Here is an 8,980-nt window from a genome sequence, read left to right as displayed (position 1 = left end):
TTTTTTTTTTTTTTTTTTTTTTTTTTTTTTTTTTTTTTTAATGTGAAGAGTTAGGTGATATAAATTTTTTTACTGCTTTTATGTTTTTCTGTCTTGTTTTGAAACCATGACGGTTACACTTTTGGTTCCTAAATAAAATTTAAAACAATTAACAGCCAAGTCACAAAGATAAATGGGTTGCACATAGACTAAGGAATAAACTTCAGATTTGTGATTTTTGTTTCTAATCTTGATGTAAATTTACACTATTTATAAATACATATTTATTGCTTGAAAATATTTGTGAATGGAATGCTGTTATTTTTTCCAGATTACCTGCCATTGAAATTTTAAGGAGTTCTGTAATTTCAAACACTACTCCTATTACATTTTCTATATGTAAATAAAACTGCTTAGCATTGTACAGAAACTTTTATTAAAATTGTTTAATGTTTAAAGTTTTTCTATTGTTTGAGTTTTAAAAAGATTTTATGTACAGTGCCCAGTTTTTGTTCTTTTTTTGAATCTGATTATATATATTTTATATATACTCTTGTGCTTGTGTATATATATAATATATATAGAAACTCGAATATAAATATGTGTATAAAGATTTAGAGACTAAATTTTTCTCGTTTTAAGTTTTACATCTATGGTAGATTTGAGGTGTCTACTGTAAAGTATTGCTTACAAAAGTATGATTATTTTTAAAGAAATATATGGTATGTATCCTCAAGACATAAAATGACCTTCAGACTGGTTTATTGTTAAATTGCACTTTTTGCAATAACAGACCAATAAATAGTTGCTGCCAAAACATAGTAGTAGAAAATAAGTAACAGCTAAATTTTGAAGCTCTTCAAGAAAATGCCGGGTTTGACAGGAAGTTTGGCACTAGTTTCAGAGGAGAGATGAAAAAGGTGAACTTAAGTTTGGGTGGGGATGGTATCTAGAATTCAACCAAATCACAACTCGTGTTTTACGGTATGTTCTATTGACGATTTACAGAGTTAAGACTGAATCACCTTGGCGTCATTGTTGACCCCAAAAAAAGGACGTTGTTGTGGTATTCTGTTGTATTTTCACATATTTTGTAATACAAATTCACTGGTAAATTTTTGAAGCACTAGGTTTATCTAGGACAAGTTTATAATATATCATTGTAACAGTTTGCAGTTTTAATTATGGTATTTATTTTAAGTTGCTCCTTTCTCATTAGCTTCTTGAAAATGCATTAAATCTAAATTTCGAAATGGATAGCTTTCTTATCGATCAGAGTTGACTGATGCAGGAGGTTCTGCATCAAACGATTTCTCATAATTTCTCATTAGTGGGGTATGTTAGTGATTGCATTGTTAAATTTTCTGTAATCGATGTGAAGTGTTAAAGGCACAGAGCATGCTGATAGTTTATTTTGAACAAAAAGAATTGCCTCTTACATTTGTAGCTTCAAATGAAGGGTGTTTTAATGAAGAATCAGTATACAGCTTGTCTACTGCTGTTACAACAGTTTAACTGTAGTTATAAATGACTTTTTTTGCTAGTTCTTAAAACAGTTGGGCAAAAGGTTATGGGGATTGAAGAAAAATATAACAAACGCTCTTGCCAGCAAAATTATCAACTAGCAGTTAGGAAGCCAGTATTTACAGTTCTGTAAAGATGTAAGTCTCAGCTCTTGATAACAAACTCTACAAATCATAATTTTTTACTTATGTATTTTATGCAGTCGTAAATATTGTAATCTTGACAAACCATGCTGCAACTGAAAAGCTACTCCTTTACAGTAGTCTTAAACCCAAATAAAAGCAAGATAACTTACCTCAACTAATGGCAAACAGAAAGTCCTCGTTTCTCAGTGCTATGAAGAGTATTGCTAACTAGGGAAAGAGCTACCGCGTGCTGATCAAAAGGGCTGTGTACCTTTCCTCCCCTTTGGAAAAGAGGATATCCCATTACCAAGGGAAGAAAAATTGTGTTTCACCAATGAACAAGTAGACCAAATCAGTTGAACATCAGGCAGTATTGTTCACTCTGCATGAAGGTTTTGTCATGGATTTGAATTGCTGCAGGGCTTTAATATTTTGCAGTTTTAATACTTCTTAATTACACTATGCTCCTAAACTATGGACAGTTTTGAACTATAAGCTGCTATGATTTAGAATGCTTTTGTTTCATTTTATTAAAAAAAGCACAAGTTAATATTTTATCAGTTGTAGTTATTACGCAGCAGTTCTGCTTCTTAATTGACGGAGCGCACAAATGCACGTGAAGCATTGGCAATCTGCAAATACTTCCAACAGTTGGGGGTGGAAGGGAGGTGGGATTCCTGAGTGCAATGGAGGGAACCAACTCACTTTTCCAATGAACTTGGTCTTGTGGTCTTTGGACTCCACACCTGAGCCATACTGTGAGGGATCCTGGTTTGCTTATGCTTACAGATTACAGTAGCAAGCACATTAAAGGATGAGAGTGGCCAAAGATGTGACACTTGTTGAAAGAATTTTGAAAAGGTGTACAGGGCTAACAGAAATAAGGCGTTATTAATGTGTGGATGAAACTGATGAGATGAAATTGAGTGTTTACAAAAAAAAAATAAAAAAAAATTGAGAGAGAATGAGAAATAAACAGCACCTTTTGCTAAAGAACTGTGGATCTGAGGAATGTCCTGAAGAAAAACTAGAGGAGCTGGCAGCACAGGGATCCAATATGTGGAGAGAACAGAGAATCACATCTTTCTGAGCTAAATTTAAATTCCTCCATAAATATATTCAACAGAGCTTTGATCTTTTAAGCTTACACTCAGATATGTAAATTGGGAGCAGTCTCTGTGCTTTTTTTGGGAGAAGTGATGTCTACCAGTTTTTCCATTTTATGTTGGTAGCCAAATAAGTGAAATGGATGGTGACAGGGCCTAAAAGTTCCTGAGTCTATATGGCAGGTAACGTGGTGGTCCTAAAGGCAAACTTTTGTGAATCTGCACTTTTATAGTTCGTAGAATCATAGAGTCATAGAAAGGTCTGGGTTGAAAAGGACCTCAAAGATCATCTAGCTTCAACCCCCTTGCCATGAGCAGGGTTGCCAACCACTAGACCAGGCTGCCCAGAGCCACATCCAGCCTGGTTGGAGGAAGAACTTAGATGCATTAGAAAGAAGCATTGAAGTGTCATTGCTTTGCTGAAATGGATACAGTTACCTCATTTCAGGATAGTAGGTTAGATTGTTGGAACAAAGGTAGGCATGGACTGGGGACTCCCCAGCTGGTCCAGCCAGTGGAAGAAAGACAATAATTGCTTAAAGAGGTGGAAGATGCTAGGGTTCAAATATGATGTCACGGGAGAGGGTGCTTGCCCTTGGTTGCTGCCCCTGTCCCGGGAAGGGGCTCAAGTAAAAATTTTCTTGGCACAGGCCTAACAGGAGGGCTTTTAAGCCTGAGCATACCTAGCTCAGCTGTTTTGTCTGGATCCATAGCAAAGAGTCATGGCCCATCAATTCAATGTTGGTGGTGGTGCCCCACAAACAAGTCTTCTGCAGGACAGGGAAGTTTCATCTTCCATGTTTGCTTTAGCTGGTGTGGGAAACAGTCAGAGGAAGCGCTCCAGCTGGGTGATCAGAGGGAGGTTCGTACCTGCTGCTCTTGTGTGCTTAGGTTATGACAACACTGACAGCAGAGGAAGGAGGAATGCAAGTGATGTCCATACAAGTTCAAGCTGAAACTCAGGTTCAAGCAAGCTCAGTGCAGGACTGCTGCTTGCAGGGCCCCATGGAAGAAGGCCACCAAGGAGGATATTGTTAGCAAGGCAGGCATGAGGTCCCTGTGTCCCAGGGCAGCCTCATTTTGAGGAAGTGTAGTCATGTCCTTCAAAATAAGGGGAGCAAATGTGCCCTACATATTTAGTAATTGGGGGAAGAGTTTCTGAGGTCGGCGTGGGGATGGGGCTTGAGGGAACTGAACACATTTCTTTGTCAATGGTAGCAGCTACCTACAAAGCCATAGAAAATAGAAGTGGCTGCAGGGAGAGCAGTTTCCTCATTACACCTGGGGTTCAGTAGATGCTGTGGGAGGTTGTGGGGGGCATTGCACAGCCAGATGATGTCGGTCAGGCCTAAACAATGGACATGGAGACAACAACTGTGACCTTAAGAGGGGAGGAGGCTGAGACCATCAAGGAGTGTGAGTGGGAGATCAACTGGTGGAGTGACTCCTGGAGTGCTAGACAGAAAGGTGCCAGGGAGCTATTCCCTGAAAAGTGGTGGCCCCCTGCCCTGTCACAGTTGGACAGACCTGATTGATGAGGAGGGTTGGAAGAGAGTCCCGATGCGGTGTCACAGGAGTTTCCCATGCCTGCCTACCCCACTTCCCCAGCTCCCTCTAAACAACAGGTTTCAGATGCTAGAAATTGAAGTGGAGGTGAGTGGGAAGGCACTGGAGGATCTGCCTAGGAGGGAGCCTAAGGCGAGGCAGTCACCCCCACACCTTGAGACTGCCTCTGTCAGGAAAGAAAGAAGGGTGGTGGTGGTGGATGACTCCCTTCTTGGAGGAATGGAGGCCCCATATGCAGGCTGGACCCAAGCCGTCGGGAAGTGTGCTGCCTTCCTGGGGCTGGGTCAGGAACATAACTGGGAAACTCTTACAGCTGGTTAGGTCCACTGATTATTTTCCTTTACTTGTAGTTGAGGTGGGCAGTGATTAAATTGCTCAGAGAAGCCTACGAACTATGAAAAGATATTTCAGGGGTTGAGGGCATTTAGTTCAAGGAGCAGGAGCTCAATTGATTTTTTGTTCTATACCTTCAGGGGCAGTGAGGGACACAGAGCAGGCTTGGAAAGCACAAGCAATGAATAATTGGCTCAGAGGCTGGTGTCAAGCCAGAAACTTTGGGTTCTTTGATCATGAGGCAGTTTACTTGGCCCCTGGCCTGTTGTCCATCCATGGAACCCACGTATGTCAAAGGTGGCAACGAATCCTAGCACAGGAGTTAGCAGGGCTGATCGAAAGAGCTTTAAACTAGCTATGACAGGGGAAGGGGACAAAACAGGGCTGACAAGAGATGAGCCTAGGGGAACAGTGCTTAAGCTGGGGGTGAGGCAGATGGCTGAAGTGTGTCTACACCAATACACGCAGCATGGGCAACAAGCAGGAGTTAGAAGTGATTGTGCAGCAGGCTAACTATGACCTAGTTGCTAATACCGAAGCATGGTGGGACCACTCCCACAACTGTAGTCCTGTAATGGATGGCTACAAGCTCTTCAGAAGGGACAGATAAGGAAGGAAGGGTGGTGTGGCCCTTTCTATATTTTGAAATAGAATTTTGAAATAGAAGAGCTTGGGGTTGGGAATGATAAATTTGAGTGTCTATTGGTAAGGATCAGGGGGAAGGCCTGTAGGGGCAACATCTTGGTGGGGGTCTGTTACAAACTGCCTAATCAAGATGAAGAGAAGGACGAAGCATTCTATGAGCAGATCATGGAAGTCGTGTAGTCGCCAGCACTCATTCTCATGGGAGACTTCAATTTCCCTGATACATGTTGGAAATATAATACAGCACAGAGGAAGCAGTCCAAGAGGTTTCTAGAGTGTGTGGGAGACAGCTTTCCTTACGCAGCTGGTAGTAGAGCTTACCAGGGGTGGTGCCCTGCTAAACCTGCTCTTCTTTAACAGAGAAGGACTGGTGGGAGATGTGAATGTTGGAGACAATCTTGGGCAGAGCGACCATGAAATTGTAGAATTCTCTATTCTTGGAGATGTCAGAAGCGTGACTAGCAAAACTGCTATCTTAAACTTCAAGAGGGCGGACTTTGACCTGCTCAGTACGCTTGTAGCATGGGTCCCTTGGGAGTTGCTCCTTAAGGGTAAAGGATCCAGGAAGCTTGGATGCTCCTCAAGATGAAAATCTTAAGGCATGAGAACAGGCTGTTCCTGAATGCTGTAAGGCGAGCCGTAGGGGAAGAAGACTGGTGTGCATGAGCCAAGAACTACTGTTCAGACTACGGAAGAAAAAGAGAGCCTATGTCCTCTGGAAGAAGGGACAGGCTACTTGGGGAGATTACAAGGAAGTTGCTACAGTATGCAGGGAGGAAGTTAGGAGGGCAAAAGCCCAACTTGAACTCAGATTGGCCACTGCAGTAAAGGAGAATAAGAAATCCTTTTATAAATATATCTACAGTAAGGAGACCTGGGGAAGTTGGTTGATGTTTAGCTGAATATGAGCCAGCAGTGTGCCCAGGCGGCCAAGAGGGCCAACAGCATCCTGGCCTGCATTAGAAATTTTGTGGCCAGCAGGAGCACAAAGGTGATCATCCCCCTGTACTCAGCACTGGTGAGACCACACCATGAGTACTGTGTTCAGTTTTGGGCCCCTCACTACAGGAAAGATGTTTGAGGCCCTGGAAAGCGTCCAGAGAAGGGCAACAAAACTGGTGAAGGGTCTGGAGCACAAGTCTTGAGGAGCGGCTGAGAGCTGGGATTGTTCAGCCTGGAGAAGAGGAGGCTTGGAGGAGATCTTACTGTACTTCCTGAAGGGAGGTTGTGATGAGGAGGGGTTTGGCCTCTTCTTCCAGGCAACAAACGGGACCCGAGGAAATGGCTGCAAGTTGTACCACAGGAGGTTTAGGTTAGACATAAGGAAAAACTTTTTCTCTCAGAGAGTGGTCAGGCACTGGAATGGCTGCCCAGGGAGGTGGTGCAGTCGCCGTCCTTGGCAACACTCTGGATGAGGAGCTATGAGATATGGTGGTAGCAATGGTGATGGAGGGCGGTTGGATTAGCTGATCTTGCAGGTCGTTTCCAACCTTGTAATTCTATGATTCTATGAGGCTGGACTCTCACAACCCATAGCATCAGTGCTGGGGATGGGAGGGGGGAGGTTGTCGCCAGGAGATTGATTACCTATTATGGTGATCACAATTGCTGTTGCCCCACCCAGGGCTTGGCAGGGCAGTGGGTGCATGCAGCAGGAAAAGAAAATGTGGGAGGATGGAGATGGGATGGAAATGTTTGGGTTTTTTTTTTTTTTTTTCTTAGAGACTGCTGCATTCCTACTGACTTTCACTGAACGGAAGGATGATGGTTCCTCTCTGGCAGAGGGCAGCATGGTCAGGCTTTTAACACAGTGGAGCACCTCTCTCAAGAGTCAATCCTGCACCACCATTTTTCTAATGGAGGGGATTGTCAGGCCCAGCTTAAATGCACATTGCTGCTCAGGATGTAGGAGATGACACATTGTTTGGGATTGAAGCTGGTGAAAAGGAAGACCAGATCCGAACATGCAGAGGATAGCAAAGACCAGGTGATTGTTAATTGAGGGGGCAGTGCCTGCAGGAATGGGCTACAGCACTCCCTGAATTCATGGGCTAACAGACCCTGAAAGACTCCCACCCAAAGGTGGGAGGTGCAGCCTAGTTACTGCAGAGCCTATGGGAAAAGGTAAACGTGCAGAGCCATGTTTGACTGAGCTGGCTGACTACTGCATGCAAAAGCTTCAAATGGTTGAAAGAAAATTTCAATCTGTTCAGTTTTAAGGCATGCAAAATTTGGGCTTCTGTGGTTTATTTTTCCTTATACGTCATTGCCAATTGGCCATCGTACTTTCGTTGTGGAGGGAAAAAAAAAAGCCAAGAAAAATAGCTATCAAGCAGTCACCATCACTGCAGTTTGGTTTTGGTTGGGAGTGTGGAGGGATTTTTGAGGGCAGTGGCACTGGGCAGCGAGCTCAGCAGCTGCTGCACTGCACTCCATGTAAGGCCACCTTGAAGGGCAAATGTCCACAGGGCTGAAGATCTGGAAATATATTCCAGCAGCTCAGGAGCTGTGGAAAATCTTGGGGTGCTTACTGCTCTGTATTTATGTGCAGGACCTTGTCTTGCTTGAGATACCAGTGCTATCGATGCTATTAAATGCTAGCAATTTGGAGGATGTGTTCATTTTCAACAGGGTGGCTCTGCAAGCTCATATGTTGGACACTGGGAGGAGAATGGGGGGCAACTGGGTCAACTGAGAGCAAATTATCCTGGCCTTGGGGTCTGCTTGGCTGCAGCATGCTGAGCTGGAGTGTTTTTAAGGCTGGTGTTCTGTATTTGGCCCAACCCTCTGATGCTGCTTTGTTCCGTGTGGGTTATCCGTGTGGATATTCATTGTTATCCACCACAGCACTAAAGGAAATTGCTGTGTCTGCGTACACTGAACGATGTTTGTACTCAGTGGCTATAAGAAAAGATGCAGCTGGGTATGTATCCTCCTCAGAAGTTCTGCTGGGCTATGCTGGAGACAGAGCAGGAAACAATCTCCCCAATAAACAAACAAACAAACAAAAATGAAAAGAATGGGAAAAAATCACTGCAAGTATTTGAATGAATGCTCAGTGCACCTCTCTCCATCGTGCTTAATGGGTCAGCAGTGCATGTGTGTGTTTGGTAGTTGGCGATACCTTTGAACAGCCGTTTCATGAACAGCTTCAAAGTAAAAAGCGAAAGTGGGATGAGTTTTCCAACACAGATCAAAATGAGCTGGCAATTATCCTAAGTGCAACTTAGGTTCTAATTTTCAAAATCAGTGCAAAATGCTCTTTACAGAGATTGATGGAGTCTGAAGCAAATATTGCAGCATTTTGAAGAATACCGTGGCTAATGGTGTCAAAGGCTTATTTACACAACAAGATTGGAGAGCATAAGACAGCCGTGAATGAAGTGTTGTTGTGTTTAAATAGGTGTTGGATTGGCCCTGCTCATGGGCAGGACCTGGCTCCAGCCTGCCCATCCCACTTGTCCCTGCTGGCAAGTGGCAGGTAGAAGACTGAGAGTCCATCAGCATCACCCTGTTTTCCTACCCTGCAGCCATGAGCGTTTGGGTGTGTGGCTGGGTGGTGCCAGGCTGCATTTTGGTATGGAGATGGTGATAGGGGAAAAAATATACACAGATAAGCAGTTCTGCTGAGAAAGAACCTTGGGAAGAGATGAGGAGGTTTGCGCTGGCAGATTTTGGCACCTGTGTGGAGGACAGAAGGCT

This window comes from Centrocercus urophasianus, unplaced genomic scaffold (genome assembly GCF_019232065.1).
Source record: "Centrocercus urophasianus isolate 14NV4802_14NV808 unplaced genomic scaffold, USGS_Curo_1.0 seq_12, whole genome shotgun sequence".
NCBI classification, from domain to species: domain Eukaryota; kingdom Metazoa; phylum Chordata; class Aves; order Galliformes; family Phasianidae; genus Centrocercus; species Centrocercus urophasianus.
The sequence above is the reverse complement of the archived record's forward strand: the minus strand, read 5'-3'. Positions refer to the sequence as shown.